Below are 24,762 nucleotides of genomic sequence, written 5' to 3'. Positions count from 1 at the left end.
AATAGAGAATCAAACTGTCATATCATCAGTGATATGAATATTCAGAAAAAAATGGTCTAATACTGCAGTATTTGCATACAAATACAAGTATTTACAGGCACTGACTATTGATTATTGGATGCCTAGATTAAGCCAGATGCATAGATTATGCATAGGAGAAAAAGCCAATAATGGAGTTTTTCCTGCTGCTTCCAGTTCTAGGCAAATCACCTTACCTCCCTATGCCTCAGTTTCTGATCTAGAAAACACTGACACACACTTATTTCATGGGTGTTGTGAAGATGAATTAGTTAATATTTACAGAACACTTTGAACCTGTGAAGCACTATAAGTGCTATATGTTATTCGTAACTTTTTTTTATCAGCTGGACATTACAGTATTGTCCACAGATGTGAAACAGTTGCTTTTGTCACCAGCCTCCATTTTCTGAAAAGTGTGAGTAGTAGTTGTTTGTGTTGCTGTAATATATGAGGGTTGAGGCAAGATTGTACTAGGGCCTGTAAAAGCATACAACAAAATCATGATTCTTGCCCCCTAGAGCTTATTAAGTATCAGCATTCAGCTGACTGGAGAGAGAGCGAGCAGAAAAAGAGTATCTAAGAAGGAAATCAGGTGAGGAGAAGGCACAGAGGTGGAAATAGGTGAAGAAGGGGGGCATCAGTATAATGAAATCTACATCATCTTGTCTGTCCATAACAGGTAGATGCATAATAGAACAATCCTACTGAAACTAACTTCTGCAGTCTGACCAATTTACAGTCTGAATAGGTCAGTGGAAAAACTGGAGAAACCTGCTCCCTAAAAGGCACAACATTACAGGGACTAGAACTTGACGTAATTAGGTATTTGGCTTCCTCACCTAAAGTTGTATTCCAGACAAAGTATATATAAGATTCAAGACAGGTTACAGTGAGTACATTTCTGTAAAATACCAGAAGAGATTCCTCATCCCAGATTTCAGTGTATGATACGTTCCCTGTAACAGGGTGGCAGGATTGTTTTGTTGACCCACTCTGTTACCAGGTGGTAGAACCCTGCATAAAGCTGTAGGAGTTCTGCTGACACATTGTGGCCCATGTGGTGTATTAAATCTACGCTGACATAACGGAGGTGTGAGAGTGGCTGTCTACACAGAGAAAGCAAGCAAGCTAGCATAGGAGGTTGTAGAGGAAAATCCAAGTGCAGCCAAGCTTGTGGAAGATTGTGTGTGATGAAACTGAGGGTTTTTTTGTTGTGGTGGTGGTGGTGATATTTTGAGTTGCCGATCAAGCTAAATTCCAGGAAGGAGATGAGCTGGGCATCACAGTGGGGCTGTGCACTCTGAGGAGTGGATAGGGACTAAGCCTAGTCACAATGACCAGCCTTGATTAGTAATTTCTCTTTAAAATAGCTTCCTGAATTCTACCCTCTTCCTTTCCAGGTAGTTTTCATTTACAAATATAACCCAGGGGCAGGGGGAGGGTGAAGCCAACAGTACCAACTGAAGGTAAGTCTGCTACTGCTTTAAACCTGAGAAGCCTGAAGAAGATGAGAGCAGTGGGAGAGTGAGAAGTGGCACCCATAGCCATCTGTTAGCCTACAGGTCAGGGAGAAAGCACTGTGACGCTTCCAAAACAAATGGAAAGCTGGGGGAGAGGAACAGGGTAGCAGACAGAAAATAAAGGTAGCCAGTTGCTGAGCTCTCTCCCAATCCCCTTGCAGAGATTGGAGCAGTTGCCAGGGCTGACTCTGCTTTTCCTGTTCAGCCCTTTGATCTGCTGCCAGTAGGAAACCCTAGCAATCCCTTCCCTCACACAATGCAAAACTGTAAATGGTTTTGGGATAGTCAGCCAAGCACGTCACCTGCCTACTACTGAAGGGTTTTCTGTCTGCCTGTGGGTACATGAAATGAGAGCGACTAGAGAGGGAATTGTAGGATTTCTTTATTGCAAGTTGTTTTGTATGTTGGAGTGATCTATAAAGTGACAATTGGACATGTTTTGTAGTGACTATGAATGTAAAAATGAAAACTTTGCATTGGTGACCCTCCTTGTTCAATGGCCCACTTTCTGAAGTTGTTGTGAAGCATAAAACTAATTAAAAGGGTGACCTTATTAGTTTGCAGTCAGGGTTTTTTTGTTTTGTTTTGTTCTGCTTTTTGGTGGTCTCAGCGATACAGATTGCACACTCTTTCTTGGGCTGATCTTTTACAGTTGGACTTCATTGTCTAGACAGGTAGGATTTTGACTTCTTTCATTCATGCTCCTCAAGTAATGAGGTTCTTGTCTCCCTGAGATAATGATGATGCTTGTAGGACAGACTAGTTTGGGATGAGAAAATCCTACAATTTGTCATTCCTTTCAATCTGCATGGTGTTACCCATGTAGTCCTAAATCCCCTATGTTCTCCTTCTACTTCACGTACTGTATATACTCATTCATAAGCTGAATATTTTTGTTACAAATTGACACATCAAAGAGTGGGAGTCGGCTTATAAACGGGTCTACACCAAATTTATGATTTTAAATGCTATGGAATCATTGAATTGAATATCTAATACATTGTGGTTTTGTTTACTTGGAGCATCTGCAAGCATGGAGCCCCTCAGCTCCCTGTGGCCACATTCCATTCCCAGCCAACAGGAGCTGCGGGAAGTGGTGCCACTTCCCACAGTTCCCATAGGCTGGGAACGGCGAACCGCAGCCCCAGGGAGCTTAGGGGCTCCATGCCTGCAGACGCTCAAAGTAAACAAAACGTCCTGACCCAGCAGCGCTTTACCCTGACGGCTGGGAGCCAAAATTTGCCAACCCCTGAAATACAGGGTTGGCTTATGAAAGGGTCATACAGTTTTTTTGCTATTTTTACCTAACCATCTTGGGGGGTCGGCTTGTAAATGAATGGGCTAATGAATGAGTATATACTGTAACTATAATCCACTCTTGATCTTCTGCAGGGCATTTCTAGGGAGATACATGTAGGATGGAAAGTCATTTCCACAGTGCTTCCAAATCCTTGTCCAGCCAAGAAGTAGTTGTCCAGAGGCCACATTTAACCCAAAATCGTTCTTTTCCCCCACCCTGTTGTGGTGTATGGCTCTGATAACTGAACAATTAGATTTCCCTTCTGGGAGTAAGATTTGTTGAGACAAATCACACTGAACTTCAGCTATATCACTAAGCCCCATAAATATCTGTCTCTGCTAGTTACTGGTTAGTATTTTAAAAGTACTGTATAAAGTACTGGCTTGAATGTAGAGTTAATTGCATGAGCCTTCTAGCCTATTGGGGATGCGCTACTGATGGGATTTTACAAGTAAACCGCCAATCTTTTTTCTTTGTGGGCAGCTGGTTTATGAAAGGTCCTGTTGGACAGGTCTATGATAACACTGAATAATGGAATACATTTATTGTAACAGCTGCAGTCTAGTTCAACACAGCCATTTTGTTCAATTCTGAAAATGTGCTGTGTTTCTGGCATGCTGCAGACATGAGATTGGATTTGAATGCATAAGTAATCAAAACTGTAGAAACCCAGATGGTGCTGCAGATATTGTGTGACTGCTTATCAAAGTGTCAGGGTACGAACAGCAAATATTTGAATATATTTAACGAATACCAAAACTCACTGTTATAGTTACTTGCATGTATTTTTTTTTTCCAGTAGCTATTTCCCTACACACCTTATCTTTGCCTAAAATTGTTTTGTCTCTGACTGAAATATATGTGTGGCCTTGGAGACTGAGTGAATCATCTTTTTTGTAGGGTCTCACAGCCATTGTGACCCAAGTCCATGGTGTTTCTAATCCAACAAAAGTATGGTAAAAAGTAAAATTGACTTGTCTCTTTTTAGTGGAAATTGATTCTGTTTGTGATGCCTCTGAATAGCATTGAAAGGAGGAGTGAAGATAAATAAAATTCACTCTTTTAAGTGTCCAGTTACACTAGAGAGGTTAACTATATGGAATAGCATTTTATAACTTCAATTTTTTGAATGTAGTGTTTCCTGATAAATTGTGTTGTTTTTTTCCCCTAAATTTGCTTTCTGTTATGGAAAGCTTTCACTATTTAATATTGGAAAAGTGAGGAATTCATTATTTGTGTTGTTAAGGTCATAGATTAAGACCAGCGAGCACCACAGTGATCATCTAGTTTGATCTCCTGCATAACGTAGGCCATAGAACAGGGGTGGGCAAACTTTTTGGCCTGAGGGCTGCATCAGGCTATGGAAATTGTATGGCTGGCCATGAATGCTCACGGAATTGGGGGTTGGGATGTGGGAGGGAGTGAAGGCTCCGGTTGGAGGTGCGGGCTCTGGGGTGGGGCTAGAAATGAGGAGTTCAGGGTGTGGGAGAGACCTCTGGGCTGGGGCAGGGGGTTGGGATGTGGGAGGAGGTGAGGGCTCTGGGGTGGGGCTAGGGATGAGGGGTGCAGAAGGGGGCTGCGGGTGGAGCAGAGGAGTTCAGAGTATGGGAGGGGCTCTGGGCTGAGGCAGGTGGTTGGGATGTGGGCTCTGGGCTGGGGATGCGTGTTCCAGGGTGGGGCCAGATATGAGGGGTTCAGGGTGCGGGTGGGAGCTCCGGGCTGGGGCAGGGTTTAGGATGCAGGGGAGGGTGAGGACTCTGGCTGGGGGTGCAGGAGGGTGCTCCAGGCAGGGACCGAGGGGTTCAGAGGGTGAGAGGGGGATCAGGGCTTGGACAGCCTTTTGGGGCATGGGAGGAGGTCAGGGGTGCAGGCTCTGGGCAGCGGTTACCTCAAGCAGCTTCCAGAAGCAACGGCATGTCCCCCATCCGGATCCTACGTGGAGCCATGGGCAGGCGGCCCTGTGCACTGCCTCGTCCTGATGCGCCACACCTGCAGCTCCTGTTGGCCATGGTTCCCAGCCAATGGGAACTGCAGTGCCAGTATTTGGTGTGGGGGCAGCATGTGGAGCCCCCTGGCTGCCCCTATGCATAGGAGCTGGAACGGAGAAATGCCACTGCTTCCAGGAGCCGTACAAAGTGGGGCAGGCCCTTGACCTTGCTCCCTGGCAGGAGCTCAAGTGCCAGATTAAAAGGACTGATGGGCTGGATGCATCTCATGGGGTGTAGTTTGCCCACCCCTGCCATACAATGTCCCTGCAATGATTCTTGTTTAAATATAGCATATCTTTTAGAAAAATATCCAACCGTGATTTAAACATTGCCAGTGGTGAAGAATGTGCCATAATCCTTGGTAATTTTTTTCCAGTGGTTAATTACCCTTACTGTTAAAAATGTAGACCATATTTCCAGTCTGAATTTGTGTAACTTCAACTGACAGCCATGAGATCTTGCCTGCTGATTGATCAGTGCATTATCAAATGTTTGTTCCTCAAGTAGGTACTTACAGACTGTGATTAAGTCAACCTTTAACCCTCTCTTCATTAAGCTAAATAGATTGAGCTCCTTGAATGTTTCACTATGTGGCTTGTCTGCTAATCCTTTAATTAGTCTCCTGACTCTTCTCTGAAACCTTCAAATAAACATTTTTGAATTATGTACACAAGAACTGGACACAGTACTCTCGCAGTGGTTGCTCCTGAGACAGACAGACTCAAAAAATCTTATTCTGTAATGCACTCTATTCACTAGTCTGAAATGTAAAATATACTATTATACTTAAGGTTGTCGAGTCTCTTTGGAGGTTCACACATCTGTTGTATACAGTTCAATAATTTAAGAAGAACCATTATTGTTTAGGAATCTACTTGATAATCGTGCTTTGGTTGATTAGTTTGTATTTCTGAGATGCTGGACGGTAGCTACCAAAGAAAAGGGAAAATCTTGCTGGCCACTTTGTGGCCTCCTTTCTTAGGAAAAGGTCTCTGCAGAGAGATGTCTTGCCTTGTAGTCTAAAAGGTGAGATGTGAACTCATTCCGATCTCTGCGCCAAGGGATCAAACCTTTTCAGATCAAAGGTTCTCCAATGAAAATGTCTTTCTTCCAAAGTTTGAGAACATAATTAGGTTATGTCAGCAGAAGCACTCTGTGCTCATAGTATTCTTTGTGGGTTTTGTGTGGAGACGAGTCTCTGAGGTAGCCAGGTCCTAGTCCTTTAGTGGGACTGAAAATGAAAACTAGGGCCCTGTGACAGTGCAGACTAGGCCCAGACGCCCACTGCTGGAAGTCTCAGGCCTGGTCTATACTATGATTTTTAGGTTGAATTTAGCAGCGTTACCTCGGTTTAAGCCTGGACCCGTCCACACGACAAAGCCCTTTTTTCGACTTAAAGGGCTCTTTAAATCGATTTCTTTATTCCACCTCTGACGAGGGGATTAGCACTGAAATCGGCCTTGCTGGGTCAAATTTGGGGTGGTGTGGACACAATTCGACAGTATTGGCCTCTGGGAGCTATCCCAGAGTGCTCTATTGTGACCGCTCTGGACAGCTTTCTCAACTCAGATGCACTGGCCAGGTAAACAGGAAAAGGCCCACAAACTTTTGAATCTCATGTCCTGTTTGGCCAGCATGGCAAGGTGCAGGTGAGTGCAGATCTCATCAGCAGAGGTGACCATGATGGAGTCCCAGGATAGGCAAAAGAGCTCCAGCATGGACCGAACAGGAGGTATGGGATCTGCTTGCCGTATGGGGAGATGAATCCGTGTAAGCTGAACTCTGTTCCAGTAAACAAAATGCCAGAACATTAGAAAAAGTCTCAAAAGACATGAAGGACAGAGGCCGTAACAGGGACACAAAGCAGTGCCGCGTGAAAATTAAGGAGCTAAGGCAAGCCTACATAAAAATCAGAGAGGTAAATGGCCGCTCTGGATCAGAGCCCTGAACATGCTGCTTCTGTGATGAGCTGCATGCCATGCTAAGGTGTGCAGCTACCACTACCCCAACCCTGTGCTTTGACTCCGTCAATGGAGAATCACACAACATGGAAGCAGGTTTTGGGGAACAAGGATGATAGCTCACAGCAAGGAAGCAGAGGAACCATTTTCCCCAACAGTCAAGATATGTTTCTCACCCTGGACCTGGAGCCAGTAACTCCCAAAGCCACCCAAGGTGTGCTCCTGTACCCTGAAGGCAGAGAAGTGACCTCTGGTGAGCGTACCTTTTGTAAATATTACACACGGTTTAAAAGCAAGCGTGTCTAATGATTAATTTGCCCTGGCATTTGCGGCCAGTACAGCTACTGGAAAAATCTGTTAACGTGTATGGGGTTGGAGCAGAAATCCTCCAGGGACATCTCCATAAAGCTCTCCTGAATGTACTCCCAAAGCCTTTGCAAAAGGTTTCTGGGGAGGGTGGCCTTATTCCGTCCGCCATGGTAGGACACTTTACTACGCCAGGCCAGTAGCACATAGTCTGGAATCATTGCATAAGAAAGCATGGCAGTATATGGTACCCGTGTTTGCTGGCATTCAAACAACATCCGTTCTTTATCTCACTGTGTTATCCTCAGGAGAGTGATATCATTCATGGTCACCTGGTTGAAATAGGGTGCTTTTATTAAAGGGACATTCAGAGGTGCCTGTTCCTGCTCGGCTGTTTGGCTGTGGCTGAACAGAAATGTTCCCCACCGTTAGCCACGTGGTGGGGGGAGAGTGAGGCGTGAGTGATCTCTCACACCAAACGGGCAAGCCCTCAATACAAGAGGCAAAATGCAACCTTGTAACGAAAGCACATGTGCTGTGTAATGTGACCAGCAAGGTTTAACGTGAAAGAGTGTACACATTGTTCTCTAAAAATGTGTCTTTTTAACCACTCTCCCTTTTCCTCCACTAGCTACAAATGTTTCTCCTTTGCAGAGGCTAGTGAAGATTAGAAGGTGAAAAAAATGCACTTGGGATGAAATGTTTTCTGAGCTCCTGCTGTCCTCCTACACTGGCAGAGCACAGCAGAATGCGTAGAGGCAGACAATGTCAGAGTGCAGGAAAGCACAATATGGACTCAGGGAGAGGTGGCGGGCTGAAAATGATAGGTGGCGTCAGCTTGCTGACAGAAGGCAAGAGTTGATGCTCAGGCTGCTGGAAGATCAAACTCATATGCTCCAGCATATGGTTGAGCTGCAGGAAAGGCAGCAGGAGCACAGACCGCTGCTACAGCCCCTGTGTAACCAACAGCCCTCCTCCACAGTTCCATTGCCTCCTCACCCAGACACTCAAGAACACTAAGTTTTAACTTTTTTTAAGTTTTGAAGTGCAGTGTGGCCTTGTCCTTCTCTCCTACCCCACCCCACCTGGTGCTTCCCTCCTCCCCCACCCCTCCTGGGCTACTTTGGCAGTTATCTCCCTATTTGTGTGATGAATTAATAAAGAATACATAAATGTGAAGGAACAATGACTTTATTGCCTCTGCAAGCGGTGATCGAAGCGGGGAGGGGAGGATGGATAGCTTACAGGGAAGTAGAGTGAACCAAGGGGGTGGGGGGGATTCATCAAGGAGAAACAAACAGAACTTTCACACCGTAGCCTGGCCAGTCATGAAACTGGTTTTCAAAGCTTCACTGATGCACACCGCGCCCTCCTGTACTCTTCTAACTGCTCTGGTGTCTGGCTGCACGTAATCAGCAGCCAGATGATTTGCCTCAACCTCCCACCCTGCCATAAATGTCTCCCCACTTACACTCACAGATATTGTGGAGTGCACAGCAAGCAGTAATAACAATGGGAATATTGGTTTCACTGAGGTCTATCCGAGTCAGTAAACTGCACCAGCATGCTTTTAAATGTCCAAATGCACATTCTACCACCATTCTGCTCTTGCTCAGCCTGTAGTTGAACAGCTCCTGACTACTGTCCAGGCTGTCTGTGTATGGCTTCATGAGCCATGGTATTAAGGGGTAGGCTGAGTCTCCAAGGATAACTATAAGCATTTGAACATCCCCAATGGTTATTTTCTGGTCTGGGAAGAAAGGCCCTTCCTGCAGCTTTTGAAACAGACCAGAGTTCCTGAAGACGTGAGTGTCATGTACCTTTCCTGGCCATCCCACGTTGATGTTAGTGAAAGATCCCTTGTGATCCACCAGTGCTTGCAGCACCATTGAAAAGGACCCCTTGCGGTTTATGTACTCGCTGGCTTGGTGCTCCGGTGCCAAGATAGGGATATGGGTTCCGTCTGTCCCACCACAGTTAAAGAATCCTATTTCAGCAAAGCCATCCACTGTGACCTGCACATTTCCCAGAGTCACTACCCTTGATATCAGCAGCTCTTTGATTGCGTTGGCTAATTGGATCACAACAGCCCCCACAGTAGATTTGCCCACTACAAATTGATGCTTGAATGACTGGTAGCTATCTGGGATTGCAAGCTTCCACAGGGCTATCGTCACTCACTTCTCAACTGTGAGGGGTGCTCTCCTCTTGGTATTCTGGCGCTTCAGGGCAGGGGAAAGCAAGTCACAAAGTTCCATGAAAGTGCCCTTATGCATGCAAAAGTTTCGCAGCTACTGGGAATCATCCTAGACCCACAACACTATGCGGTCCCATAGTGCCTGTTTCCCGGGCCCAGAATCAGCATTCCACAGCATGAACCTGCCCCATTAACACTATGATGTTCATGTTGCCAGGGCCCATACTTTGTGAGAAGTCTATGTCCTCATCACTCTTGTCACCACACTGCCATTGCCGCCTCGCCTGGTTTTGCTTTGGCAGGTTCTGGTTCTGCATATACTCCAGGATAATGTGCATGGTGTTTACAGTGCCCATAATTGCCACGGTGATCTGAGCGGGCTTCATGATCCCAGTGCTATGGATCTGGGCTGAAAAAAGGCATGAAATGATTGTCTGCTCTATTGGAAGGAAGGGTGACTGATGACATGGCTTACAGGGGATTAAAATCCACAAAGGGGGTGGCTTTGCATCAAGGAGAAACACAAACAACTGTCACACAGAATGGCCCCCTCAAGGATCGAACTCAAAACCCTGGACTTAGCAGGCCATTGATTTCACGGAGGGAGGGAAGGAGGGAGGAAGGAATCATATGAATACAAAACAAATCTGGTCTATTTCTTGTTTTGATCCACTCCATCTATCTTTTACATCTTTAGGCTGGCAGCAGACAGTGGAGTTTGACTGCTAGCCATCATCTCCTGGGTGCTCGGCAGAAGATTCTGTATTATGACTGCTAGCCATCATCATCTGGCTGCTTGCCAGAAGACGATTCAATAGGACTGCTAGCCATCATTTCCTGGGTGCTAGGCAGAAGATGGGAATGACCTGGCTGAGTCACTCCCATATCTGCCCAGGTGCCCCTGAACGACCTCACTAAGGTCGGCTAAAAGAGCACCCAGGAGTACGATGATGATGGCTACCGGTCGTAACGCACCGTCTGCTGCCAAAAGACTATGAGCTGCTGCTGTGTAGTAATGCAGTCCCACGTCTGCCAGCATCCAGGTAACTTATGGTGACGGTCAGCCGTGCAGGCTCCATGCTTGCCGTGGTATGGCATCTGCACAGGTAACCCAGGAAAAAAGGCGCGAAACGATTATCTGCCGTTGTTTTCACGGGGGGGGCGGGGGAGCCTGATGACATGTACCTGGAGCCACCTGTGACACTGTTTTTGCCCTATCAGGCATTGAGATCTCAACCCAGAATTCCAATGGGTGGCGGAGACTGCGGGAACTGTGGGATAGCTACTCACAGTGCAACGCTCCGACAGTCGATGCTAGCCTCAGTACTGTGGATGCAGTCTGACGACTTAATGCACTTAGAGCATTTTTTGTGGGGATCCACACAATCGACTGTATAAAAACAATTTCTGAAAAAACGACTTCTATAAATTTGACCTAATTTCGTAGTACAGACATACCCTCAGTGTCCTGCAACATTCATCCCAGAGAGGAGCAGAAGAGAAGTTCTCCAAGTGGCTGGGAGTGCAGACTCTGAGGCTGGGGCTGGGAGTTTGGGTTGCAGCAGGAGGCTCAGGGCTGGGGCAGAGGGCTCTGGGGTGGGGCCGGGGATAAAGGGTTTTGGGTGCAAGCTGCCCCAGGGCTGTGATGGGGAAAGAGGACTCCCTTGCGGCCCTCTCTCGCTGCAGCGGGCTGGGGGAGAGGTGCTTCTCCCTGCCTGTGCAGGCCTTGATAGAATGCCGCACAGCTGTGCGGCTGCGCAGCTTAGAGGGAACTTAGTTGGACAGCAGTAAATCCCCAGAAGGGGACTGAACTGTCAGAAGGCCCAGGTGGAGAACAGACTAAGAGGGTGAAACCATTGCCTCCAGGCAGGAAGTCCTGGGAGTATGACCTGATATCAGCTGGGACTGGTTTAAAGACTGTAGACACCCAACCAGAAGAGAGCGCTCATGAGAGGTGAGTGGCACACCGCTACAGGACCTAAAGTGAACCTTGCATTTTGTGGGGATGCAGTACAGAGCACTGGTGTGATGTCGTGTTGCAGTGTCATGTTCCAGTCAGGAGATGAACTTTTTCATATGGACCCTCTCAGCACAAGGGTGTGGACACAGCACACAGTCAACCTGTGGAACTCCTTGCCAGAGGTTGTTGTGAAGGCCAAAACTATAACTTGGTTCAAAAAAGAATTAGATAAATTCATGGAGGATAGGTCCATTAATGGCTATTAGCCAGGATGGGCAGGGATGGTGTCCCTAGACTCTGCCAGAATCTGGGAATGGGCAACAGGGGATGGATCACTTGATGATTACCTGTTCCGTTCATTGCCTCTGGAGCACCTGGCATGGCCACTGTTGGTAGACAGGATACTGGGCTAGATGGACCTTTCGTCTGACCCAGTATGGCTGTTCTTATGTTCTTGAGGTCCCTTCCATCCCTACAGTCCTATAATTCTATATTCAACCAGTAGAAGTTTTCATGTTGCCCTATGATTCCTGGTTTCAATGTAATTGTCATAATTTATCCCTGAGGTAACAACACTGTCTGTTGTAGCTAAATGGGCATTAGTCCTTTATCACAAAAAGTGGCATAGTTTCTTTAATAGCAGGTGGAAGAACGTATTCATGGGCAGTGCTGCTATCTGGAAATCTAGTTGTAGAGATAAGTTATGGAGGACTCCAGAGCTGTTATTTTTCAATCAAAGGGCATTAGATTGGGGGTGGGGGAGGGTGTCATGCTTTCTGCCAATTAATCAAAATGCTTTCTGTTTTCTCCCACCTTTACTCCAGTCTGCCTTAGTTAGGCCTGCTTTTTACTTGTGCATTTATGTATTTATGCAGACAGTGGGGTAACTGGGTGACACCATTAGGCAAATAGTATGTTTTGCCAATTGTATTCCTTTTAGGCATATCCTTACTGTGTTTCTGCTTAAGTTTTATCTTAGCATTTGCATCTTCCATCCTCAGTTAAGATTAAAGACGTTAAAATCAAACTAAAATGGGCTAAAATCAAGGATAGCCTCAATTCTGATTCATTCTGTTGGGAGATTATATATACTGCATTTTCATTTCAAATACATACTTAAAAAGGAACTGCTGTCCAGTCTGCTTCAACTTTTAATTATTCGTCGTATGTTTTGTTTTTGGAATATGACTAAAAAGAAGAGGAGCTCAACCTATTACTTCAATGTTTTAGGTTTTAGTTTTTTAATGCCTTTTTGACTAGTAGCTTAAATCTTCTAAAATCATGGCTTTCTTGAGGATCATGACAGATCTGTTAACTTGAACAAAGGGCCCTTTACAATGTATTTGGAATGTATCTCTTTGGAACAACATGCAGAAAAGAGATTACTGCTTTGAAAGCGGTACAACAGGTGGCTTTTCTTGTATTCCGTTGGCTCATGTTATCTTTGGTGCTGGCAATAAATGGACTTTCTGTCAACTTATATTCCTGTCAGTAGTTGACACTTTTTTTTTTTCAGTGAGTCAAAAGTATGAAAAGAACAAAAGCTTCATAAATTACAGTAATATTCGTTCTCTTCCTCCACTCTGGAAGAGAGATCTTTCCTAGCAGACCGCTTTACTTCCAGAAGCCAAACAGCAAGAGGAAAATCGTTATCTCATTCCATTTTTTTTGCATGCACAGGCTCTTGCAAACCTCTCTCTATACCACTAAATACACTGCTGGTGTTTAACAATTAAAAATAAGGGCTACAGTAATTTGTGTGTGTAACTTATTCTTCCTTCTATGTTTTTGTTTTTGTTTTATTGCATGTCCTATCTTGTTTTCTAATATCATACCAGTTCCACTTCTGAGCTGTCAGTTACCTGAATTCACTAACCAGTTGACTGGTTAAAAGTATTTTCAAACATTTTTTCTTTTATCCTTTATATTTTTCTTTTAGCTGTGGTGGTGGTTTTTAACCAAGAATATTTTTGCAAAGTTACTTTGGAACAAAAACTCTGGTGGTCTGATGTCTTTCATCTAGAGTACTAATGAATATGAACATAAGTGGCTGATTTCTCTCTGGTCTGCAGGACAATCCTTTTTTTAAAATTAAATGATAGTGATCGCTGGAACCTAACCAGAATTTTAAAGCCAAAATCCTGTCACTTCTGTAATCGGGAAATCTCCTTTTCATCTGTAGAGTAGAAATAACTGATATTTTACTTTTTTGTTTGAATTCTATGCAATCTTTACCCTTTTAATCAGTATATTTCTATATAAGACATAGCATAAAAACAAGAAAATGATAGGTTTCAGAGTGTTAGTCTATATTAGCAAAAACAACGAGGAGTCCTTGTGGCACCTGACAGACTAACAAATTTATTTAGGCATAAGCTTTTGTGGGCTAGAGCCACTTCATCAGATGCATGAAGTGAAAAATACAGGAGCAGTTATAAATACATGAAAGGATGGGGGTTGGTTTAGTAAGTGTGAGGTCAGTCTAATGAGATACATCAATTAACAGCAAGATACCAAGGGAGGAAAAATAACTTTTGAAGTAGTAGAAGAGTGGCCATTGCAGACAGTTGACAAGAAGGTGTGAGTAACAGTAGGAAGAAATTAGTAATCGGGAAATTAAGTTTAGGTTTTGTAATGACCCAACCACTCCCAGTCTTTATTCAGGGCTCATCTGATGGTATCCAGTTTGCAAATTAATTCCAGTTCTACAGCTTCACGTTGGAGTCTGTTTATGAGGGTTTTTTTGTTGAAGAATTGCCACTTAGAGGTCTGTTGTTGAGTGACCAGAGAGATTGAAGTGTTCTCCTACTGGTTTTTTAATGTTATGATTCCTGATGTCAGATTTTTGTCCATTTATTCTTTTGCATAGAGACTGTCTGGTTTGGCCAGTGTACATGGCAGAGGGGCATTGCTGGCACATGCTAGCGAGCCTTCAAGTAATACTGTATTTGAGCAACATATGGTATTTCTTTTAAATTTCTTTCAAATCCTCTGGACTATAGAAATAGAAACTGGGGTGATTTAAGTGGCTTTTATATCTTCAAGTGTAATTAGAGTCTATCAATCCAATAGTAGCTCAAAAGAACTACTAAAAAATGTAGCTGCATTTACTGAACAGCATAAAGATTTCAGACTATAAAACTAGGCTTGTTTCAGTTCTTCCCATTGCCTTCCTTCACTCTTAGCGTTGCCATTTCTGTCTCTCTGACTTATTTTTTTTTTGCTCAGCATAGCACAATGCAGTAATTGTTTCACATCCCACTGTGTATAATTTGCATAAATTTATTCCCTGATTACAGTATATGGAATGTAATCTTTTCTGTTCCATTGGTTATGAATTTGAAAGGCTTTCTGCAATTGAATGTCATGGGGAAGGAGGGGGTGGGAAATGGAACAAAAAAGGCAAAAGATCCTTCGTTACTCATCAGCTCACTAATTTGGAATTAATAGGTGTTTCCTTTCCTCAACTGAAGGATTATTTTTGTAATAATAATAATAAAAAATAATAGTGGTTCTGTAGCACAGCTTATGATTGATCTCAGAGTATTTTTAAAAACAGGCCTCATAATGCCTCTTCGGAGGTACTTAAGAGGTCTTTAGGCCTGATTTTGCTGACCACTGCAATGCATGCCAATGTGGGGTGGAATACAGTTGCTGTTCAGCAGTGTACAATGCTACGTAATACTTTAGGGACAGGAAGTGCAGAAGAATAGTGTAGGCAAATGACGCATCAGAGGGAATTTAGATGGACAGAATGTAACTATCCGAATTGGAATGTGGCCTTGACAGAGAGGTAAAACTCTTACTCAGAAAAGCACCTTTTTTGTTTTTTAAAATAACAAGGCCTTGGTTTTTTTTATATATCATCCAAAACACAGCATCTCTATCAGCAGAATCCATCCAAACATTGCACTGACTCACAGGAATTAAGGGCTTGTCTACACGAACAATTAGTTTGCAGCAAACTGGGTGTAAATCTACCCCATGGTAGCCTGCCATATGCTGTCTGTCCACCCTACATAGTCTCTGTCATTGTGGACAGAAACTGGAGAAAATCAGCAATGATTACAGCGTCTGTTTTTATTTGTAGAGCCCCTAAGTAGTTGCCTTGTGACTAAGAATTGCAGCCTATAAGAACCATCCATTAATATTGTAGTTTCCCAATTCTTTCATGTTGAGAATGCAAGAAAGCAGCTGACCTGGCTAAGGAGTAGGATTAGCAGTTTACTAAAACATTGGTTCTGGCAAACTTTGTTGTGCATTAAAAAACCAAAAGTTGTCTTCATGAACTCACAAGTGACCTCGAATTACTTCTTGTTTTGACTCAGATTCTACAAGAAACTGCTGAAATCATATTCGTTAGAAAAGTTCTTATTCTCAAGGAGCCTACAGAGCTTCAAAGCAATTTTTCATTAAGCGTGTGGGAAATAATATGTAATGTTTGCTTTTTTTACATAGTAACAACAGTGAATTGCAAAACTGTAATATAACAAAAGTCTTAAAGTGTTAAACCAGACTGCAAAAGAATTTCCTGCTCAGCAGCTTGGCTGCTGCTTCTATTGATTAGATGTTGGATGTCTCTTTGAACCAGGGGCCATGGATTCTTCCTAAAAGTGTGGGGGGATGAGGCCTGCCCGCAGCCAAACTGATGCCTGGGTGGGGAGCACAGGCCCCTCCGCCTCCCTGGCTAGGGGGATGAAGAGCAGTACCTGTCCTGTGTCCCTTCCCTCTGGTCCTCCCACCCTGCAGGGAGGGAGGGTGGGCCGCTGCCCAGGCAGCTCTTACAAGGCCAGGTTGGAAACTGGAACCTCATCAGGGTAAGAGCCATGTGGGCAGCTGTGCGGGGCTGCGGACCTCCACCTGCCCTGGGTGGGGGGGTCTGGAGGACAGGGACATGGGCCAGGGGGCTGCTCTCGGGCCCTCCTACCCCAGGCTTATGGAGGGTCTGCACTCCCCATAGTTGCCTGGGCTCCCTTGCCACTCTTACCTGGGCCAGGTTCCAACTGCTGGCCTGGCCAGGAGGCAGGACCTTGGGGGAAGAGGTGGGGCAGGGGGTGGTCCCATAGTAAAAAGTGGATGGGCTAGGCTTTTTATCAATTCATGTCCCTCCCCCCATTCCAACCCTCTTTCCCTGTCCCCACTCAGGGACCCTTATCATTAGGACCTACTTCATCAGGAAATATATTGTTTGTTATGCGTTGGGGTCATTGAACCAGTCCTGGTGCAACTCGGGAGCAAGGAGTGTTACTTTGATTATTTCCTGATTCCCCCTAGGCAAAGTGAGGATGGAGGGCCATTCTAGATCGAAGGCCATTAAACAAATACAGGAAGACGCAGACATTCAAGATGGTTACATTAGTAGCCATTATTCCAGCTCTAGAGCTAGGAGATTGATTTCCAGCCTGCGACCTAGAAGATGTCTACTTCCATATCTCAATACAACCATCGTACAGGACATTTCTTATGGTTTACCTTTGGGGCAGGATCATTATCAGTACAGACTGCTTCACCCAGGGTTTTCTCCAAGGTTTTCTTCATTGTAGTGGTGCACTAACCCCAGTACAGCAACTGGAGTTTATCAGCGCCAACCTTGATGCAATTACAAGCACGCATATTCCTCTAGCTACACAGACTCACCACTGTAGGGCGGATGCCTCCCTAATAGGCTGGGGAGCTCACCTACACAACCACAAGGTTCAGGGCAAATGGCCTTCCACAGAAGTGACCTTCCATATCACTCTTTTGGAGCCAGCCGGAAGGGAGTTGGGGTATGGGAGGAGCCTCAGGGCTTGGGCAGGGGGTTAAGGTGTGGGAGGGAGCTTGGGGTGTGGGCTCCAGATGGCGCTTACCTCAGGTGGTTCCTGTGAAGCAGCGACATGTCCCTCTTGCTCCTTGGCACAGGGTCAGCCTGGGGGTTCCATGCACTGACCCCACCTGCAGGCGCCACCCCCGCAGCTCCCATTGGCTGTGGTTCCCAGCAAATGGAAGTTGCGGAGCTGGTGCTCAAGGCGGTGCCTGCACCGCAGGCGGGGGCAGTGCACAGAGCCCTCTTGGCTGCCCCTATGCATAGCTATTTCTAGCTGTCAGCTACTGCGGCCAACTGGACTTTTAATGGGCCCAGTCAGCAGTACTGGCCAGAGCCGCCGGAGTCCAGATGCCTGGCCACTCTAGTTAGCCAACAATTTTTACACAAAGACACTTAATCGTCAACTGTCAGCAACTCTCCTCAAAGGTTCATGTAATAATCACACAGTAAAAGGAATTGCTTATAGGTGATCTGAAATGCTTTTTTAACAAAAAAGCAATAAAAAACTGTTAAGATCCTAGATTATAAACAGAATACATACCTAGATTTAAATCACGAGAAAGCATATTGCAGAATACAGTTGAAAACCAGTTCTTCCTTTAACTGAGCCGTCAATACCTGAATCAAAGGATATGGCTTCCTCTTGAAAAAGCTGATGTATGACCAAGTGGAAAGCCGTACATGGCAAACAGCTGACTTGCTACCGATGTCTTCAACTGTTGCATGAAAAACACATAACCACGAATCATAAACTTGGTAAATAAAAAGGTTTTCATTTCACCTTGATGACATAAGTATTTGTATCTATTTAAAAGGGTCACCAACTTAAATTATGCTGCAAACAAAAACTTTTTTTACATCTCCTGTTAATAATACCTTAAATTATTAAAACTGAAAATTGAAAAGTACTTCTTTATTTTGTATATTTCTTTAAGCTTAAATAATGAAATCCATGAAATTCAGTTTCATTTTGATTTACAGGCAGGTTAACCTTTAGTCACTTAATTCTGCACTGTTTGGGTTATTACACTCTGCAGAGGAATATTTATTTGTTTATTAACAACTTTTTTACTGGAATTAAAAAAAAATTATTGAACACTTCTGTTTGTTTTAGCTTGCTATTTTACATTTTGGGCCAACTTTAGGTTAGGGTGACATTATTCTCCACGTAATGGAAATTTCCAGAGGCAGGTATAAATATGCAGGCAAAAATCAGTCTAGAGATAATGAGGTTAGTTCAGTCAGGGAGGATGAGGCCCTCTTCTAGCAGTTGAGGTATGAACACCAAGGGAGGAGAAACTGCTTTTGTAGTTGGCTAGCCATTCATGGTCTTTGTTTAATCTTGAGCTGATGGTGTCAAGTTTGCAAATGAACTGAAGCTCATCAGTTTCTCTTTGAAGTTTGGTCCTGAAGTTTTTTTGCTACAGGATGTCTACCTTTAAATCTGCTGTTGTGGGTACAGGGAGATTGAAGTGTTCTCCTACAGGTTTTTGTATATTGCCATTCTTAATATCTGATTTGTGTCCATTTATCTTTTTCCGTAGAGACTGTCCAGTTGGCCGATGTACTAGTCGAGAGGGCATTGCTGGTATATGATAGCGATATATTACATTGTTGGGACGTCAGGTGAATGAACGGTGACGTGTGTGGCTGGTCTGGTTAGGTCCTGTGATGGCTTTGTGTCGCTGGTGTAGATATGTGGGCAGAGTTGGCATCGAGGTTTGTTGCATGGATTGGTTCCTGAGCTAGAGTTACTATGGTGCAGTGTGCAGTGACTGGTGAGAATATGTTTCAGGTTGGCAGGTTGTCTGTGGGCGAGGACTGGCCTGCCTCCCAAGTTACTTTCTATACCTCCCTCAATCTATTGGCCCAGCTGGGGTATGCCAAAGAGTAGAACTTGATGTGCATTCGAGTTCTTATGAAGTATGTACAGCACCCTCAAGAGGCCCATTCAGACTAAACAATGCTAAACACAGGAAATTCACTTCCAGCAGTGTGAGCTGGAGCAAACTTGTTTCTGCTCCAAATAGACAAGAACTGTGCTACAACAATTAAATTTAAAAATGGAAACCCTGTCTCATAGGACTTCCTTACTATTGTTTTTTAAGACTTGTTTACATGACAGTGTTTTTTTGTAATCCTCTCTTCTCCTTTTTCTTACATATCTTACATATCTTATTTCTTTACAGCAGTGCCAGCTGATCTAATTTGAAGGGGGAGAAGCCAGTTTGTAACTAAGAATGTATATTTTATAGGGTTAAGAGGTGTTTTCCAGTGTGGTAATCTTGCATTATCTGAGTAAGGAAAAAAATTAACCATTGACAACTGAAGTGAAAAAAAGCTAAAATCGGGTTATTAGTTTGATGATGATGATGCTGAATTGTGCTCTGCTGTTGTTTGAGGATTACGGATTGTTCAGATATTTACAAAGGATAAATATCTTAACAGTTTGGATTAGTACATTTTTGTAACAACGTCAAAGAATTATTAGTTTTTTCCAACAAAAGTAGCACACAATGATTTGATTATGGTGTTTTATTTTTAGTTAGCTCTGTTATGTTTGTTTAGTTTTATATATGCTTGCTTATGTTTATTAATAAAATATATAAAAAGTCCATCAAAATTGCAACAGGGTCGTGAAGCTCTTCCTTAAATTATGATCTATGGGCTTGTCTCTTGCTGATGGTGAGACGTGTTTTCTTTTTTTCTTTGTTCACTCTGTGAAAATTAATATGAACATTTATAATGGATTTGAGGAATTATGAATTTTCTAACTTTTGATTTATGGAGCTGGTCTGGTCTGTCGTGTGGTGAAAAGCCAGTTATTGATCTCATAAGCCATTTAAACCCATTTTTCCTCCCTTTATAAAAATAAACACAATTGCTTGAGATGTTTTTGAAAAGTATTCTATTTATGGAGGTGATTACTTACATCATTTCCCTGTTACTTTAACTTGGTCATATTGCTCCCCTAATTTCAGCCTAAATTTTTACAGAAGAAGCAGTTTGCTTTCAGCAAGTTACTCACCACTATTACTGTTTACAGAATACATCAGTGGACCAGCAGTGACTTTTTAAAAATTGATCAAAATTTTGACTCTCACCTCTCACTGAGTATGTTACACATAAGTTCATTGCCTCTTTGAAATGTCTGCAGTTTGTGAGGCAGATTAATTTAGTGCACCATTGAGATGTCCTGAAATTCTCATTGTATCAGGTGCTTGACAATAAGTTAGGGCTGGTCCCGGCAAAATGCCAAGTTGGTGTAGTCTAAGCAAAATAGAAGTATTAGTTACCATAGATAACATGGAGTTAAAACAATCCTAATTGCTCATAGTATTCCCCTGGATCTGCAAACTTGGTTTTCAACACTGTCTCTAAAGATCTACTACATTTTTCTTCCGTAATGTTATTCTGAGATTTTTGGCTTATATTTGGGTATGATACTTTGAGATACATACAGAGCACCTGACATACAAACCGTTTTTTTCCAAGAGACTGGCTATTGTAGTTTAAAGCACTTGGCTCTTTTCCCTTTTGTAATTCCAATAATCTGCTATTAAAGATCTAATTGAGTCAGGAAAGAAAAGATCAGCTGTCTCATGGTTTTAAAACTCATACTACCAAGACTGGATACACTATTTAGTATCAATCATCCCATTAAATTGGCCAAGAATTACTTCAGTTCATGTTAATACAATGAAAAGTGAGAGGATATATTCATACATTGCTGGCTTACTAGTAACCAAGACCACAGTAAAGACAGAGTGATGCCTCATAATGTGGCAGGATAGTGGGAAAATATAATTATCCAGCAAATGTTTACAACACATGTTTACAAAGTTAAAGTAAACATTCAAATTTTGTGGGTATTTTAATGAAGAAAAGCAGCCTAAACTTCTTAAGGCTAGGCAAAGGCCTCAGTGGAAAAATACAAGTGTCCCTCTTGCTCTCAAATCATTAGGGCTGGTCTACACTAGGGGGGGCTATCGATCTACGTGAATAGCGTAGCTGAAGTCGAAGTATCTTAGATCGATTTACCTCGGGTCCTCAAGGCGCGGGATCGATGTCCGCGGCTCCCCGTGTCGACTCTGCTACCACCGCTCGCTCCGGTGGTGTTCCAGAGTCAACAGGACTGCGTTCGGGGACCGCTACCTGCCGATACAGCGGGAAGTCTGGATATACCCTTACTCTTAACATTAAATGTCTATAACTTTTTGATGTCGGATTGGACACTCTCCATCCTAGATTCCATGTCTTTTAGGCACCATTCCAAAAATATATTGATACGCATTGCAGAAGAGAATGCAAACATGTTCATCATATAAATACTTAAGTTTTGCATGACAGAGAATGCCATGTTCCAAAGCCAAACACCAGTGTGTTTCTTAGTATCTTGAAAACTTGTTGCTTTTTTTTGTTTGTTTTTTAAAGAAAGTCATAGTATAGTCACTATAAATCTGGATTTTAAATCCACTGCAAGAAATTTTTGAGACCTTGCCTCCTTGGAAGATTTTTAATTCTCTTGTCTAAAGTGGAAAAAGAGCAATAAATGAGTTTTGTGCCCCTTTTTGACTATCCATTTTCTAGACTTAAAGGTGCCTTGTTAATTTTAGCCTCAGATGGTTTGGAGAATTTTATAATCCCAGTTGCCACAGGTGACATCTGTGTCACATAAGTGTTCTAAATGTATGGAGCCAAATTTAATTCCCTGGTTCCACCAAAAGCAACCTTGGTCTGTGGTAAAAGCTTCTGCTGGCATTCACTTGGGAATTATTTTTTTTAGCCAGTTGGAGTGAGTATAAATAAAGTGTCCTGGATACCAAATTCTGTATCAGTGCTTTTGTGTCCTGCACGGATGAGAGAGTGCACTTGCAATCAAGAAAGTCAATTTGTTCATTTAGGTCCAACTGTGGTAAATTTTGTGAAGCTTTGTTACTTTTAATATCAGTGGAAGTCAAAAGGCTAAAACTCTCGCCTAATTTTAATTAATTGTTTAAATACAAACCAAAGCCCTGGGAAACCCTGGTGTAAAAAGAGTACAAAGAGGAACTGAAAAAAAAGATAACCTAAATTAATAGGCATCAGGAAAGAGGAGGCACACAGGAAATATTTAGGGCCATTTCCTGCAGTCACAGTTCAGGTTAAAATTTCAATGACAAGATTAGGCGTTTTGCATGCACAATCTAGTCTCTGTATGGCAATGTATTTAAGATATTTACAATACTGTTGAGTAATACAAAAGAGTCTTAGTGTCAGGTTACTTATGTATAAAAGGGAGATAAACATATTAAGAGGCAATTTTAAAAGGTACGAAGAGGAGTTGGGGCCTAATTTTTCTGTCTTCAAGAAAATTCCTTTAAAAGTCTGTTGATGATATTTTAATTAACTGGACCAAGAGGTAGTTACTGCATGCCTGAAAGTAAGAGAGGTTAAAACTGTCCTTTTAGATGGCTTTAAGATTCTCCTGCATATATGTGAAAAGGAGTTTCCAGGCACATTAGCTAGTCAGAATTCAAGATAAACAGTGACATAGAATTTGATTTAGCTTTAATGATTGGCTGACATCAGCATCTGTTGTTCTCATTAGTATTTGGGAAACGGCCCCTGGAAAGAGATTTTTGCCTAAAAAATGTGCTTTTAATATGTGCAAAGTATTATATTCTAGATCGATTATAGTTTGGCATTTCTCAAACTGGGGACCCCTGGGGTTCCCCTAGGATACTCCAGGGGGTCTGTGGGCCTTGCTGATCAAGTCCTCCCCCTCCCTCAACTTCTCCCTCTCCTTCTATCTCTTGGCGGCTACTGAAGCCAAACTGGGAGATTTTAGGGACTAAAAGTCTGGCAGCATAGCCGGGCTAAGGTAGGCTCCCTACCTGCCCTGGCCCCACGCCAGTCCTGGAAGCAGCCAGCACATCCCTATGGCCCCAGGAACTGCAGCCTATGGGAGCTGCAGAGGCAGCACATTGAGGGACCCTGGCCCACCCACCTAGGAGCCACTGCCAGAGAGATGTGCTGGTCACTGTTGGGAGCTGCTTAAGGTAAGTGCCACCTGGCTGGAGCCTGCATCCCTCCCCCCCACCTTTGCCCCAGTCCAGAGCCCACACCCAAACTTACTCCCAGAGCCCTCACCCCCTCCTGCACCCCAACCCCCTGACCTAGCCTGGTGAAAGTGAGTGAGGGTGGAGGGAGCGAGTGATGGAGGGAGGGAGGATGGAGTGAGCAGGAGGCAGGAAGGAGTGGGGCCTTGGAGGAAGGGATGGAGTGGGGGCAGGGCCTGGGGCTGAGCAGGGGGCTTTGGGGGTCCCCAAAATTTTTAAAATCAAAATGGGGGTCCTCAGGTTGCTAAAGTTTGAGAATTGCTGTGTTAGATGATAAAACTGATTGAAAAAATCGTCCAATTGATGACAGTTTCAAGTAACATCAACTGGGCCAAATTTTTCTTAGTAACATCAGTTCTAATGGAGTTACTATGAATTTACTGAAGATTGGATGTCTTTCTGCAAGCTGCGCTCTAGCTCAACCAAAAGTTATGGGCTTCATGTCGGAAATTACTTGGTGAAATTCTGTGGCCTGTGCCATGCATGAGGTCAAGACTAGATAATCATAATGGTCCCTTCTGGTCTTAAAATTAATGGATCTATGAATACCCTGGTGTAACTGAATGCAGAATTAGTTAATTTGTGTCTTGATTTTCTAGTTGCCCTGGAGCTGCTTTTTTTTCTAATATCTATGCTAGTGTGTTTAACAGTAGACAGCGATAGTTCAACTGAGAGATAAACTTAACAGGAAGGGATGTATGTTCTTGAAAGCAGCAACTACTGTTTATACTTGCTTGTTTAACATCTTGTGAGCATGTGTGAAAATGAGAAGAAAAGAAAAACAAATCTTAACAGAAATATAAGAAAGGGGCAGAAAATAGTTTGAGAAGCTGGAGACAGACTAGCATGCAGATCAAGGGGGAAGAGGCAACATAAATTAAGAAGAGAGCAAATTCATCTCAGGTGTAACTACTGAAGTATGTAGTTTCAAGTTATGAATTTGGCCCTGTATTCTGAACGCAAAGTGCTGGATTTCAGCTGCATAAATTCTATTAAGGAATTCTTTGTCTTTAAACCTTGTATGTTGAGTTGAGAGTATACTCCTTAAATCGAGTTAAAAGCAAGTTTTCTTTACTGGTCAAAGTTTCCCAAAAAATACTGTACAGTTATGACAACTGTTGTGATGTGTTCAAACCTCTTTGGTTAGAAGTTTCAACAAATATCAGCCACTGATTTAGGGAATTCTAACACAAACAAGATATATTTTCTATTCAGCAATGTTCCCCCCCTCAAAAATGGTCATTATTTGTAATATGTTGTTCACAAAATAGTTATTTTATAATCCTAGATAGCTACTGTGATTTTTTTTTTCATGAAAACATAAGATTTAAGTTTGTAAAGAGCCATTTTATTTGGACTATATTTGATGAGAATTAATAGCCAATATATAAATAAATCCACTTGTGAACTGTAAATCTGTTTGAAAAGAGAAACAAGATATTTAACTTATCCTTTCATTGTTGAATAATATTTACCAACACAGTTGCAAACATATATGCCAGGGCTGTTATCACTAACTAAACTTACTGCTTATGAACCACTTGACTTGAACTTATTGTTGCTATCTGATGAACCTTGCGTCTGATACTACAGAATTAGGAG

General features: G+C 43.1%; 1 protein-coding gene across 6 annotated transcripts in view; it reads left to right on the top strand.

Annotated features, from left to right (window-relative positions):
* The window catches only part of STARD9 (StAR related lipid transfer domain containing 9), a 171,119-nt gene that overhangs the window by 40,299 nt on the left and 106,058 nt on the right, over positions 1-24,762 (top strand). The gene's annotated exons all lie outside the window — the stretch shown is intronic.

Source organism: Chelonoidis abingdonii, chromosome 4 (genome assembly GCF_003597395.2).
Source record: "Chelonoidis abingdonii isolate Lonesome George chromosome 4, CheloAbing_2.0, whole genome shotgun sequence".
NCBI lineage: Eukaryota > Metazoa > Chordata > Testudines > Testudinidae > Chelonoidis > Chelonoidis abingdonii.
The sequence above is the reverse complement of the archived record's forward strand: the minus strand, read 5'-3'. Positions and strand labels throughout refer to the sequence as shown.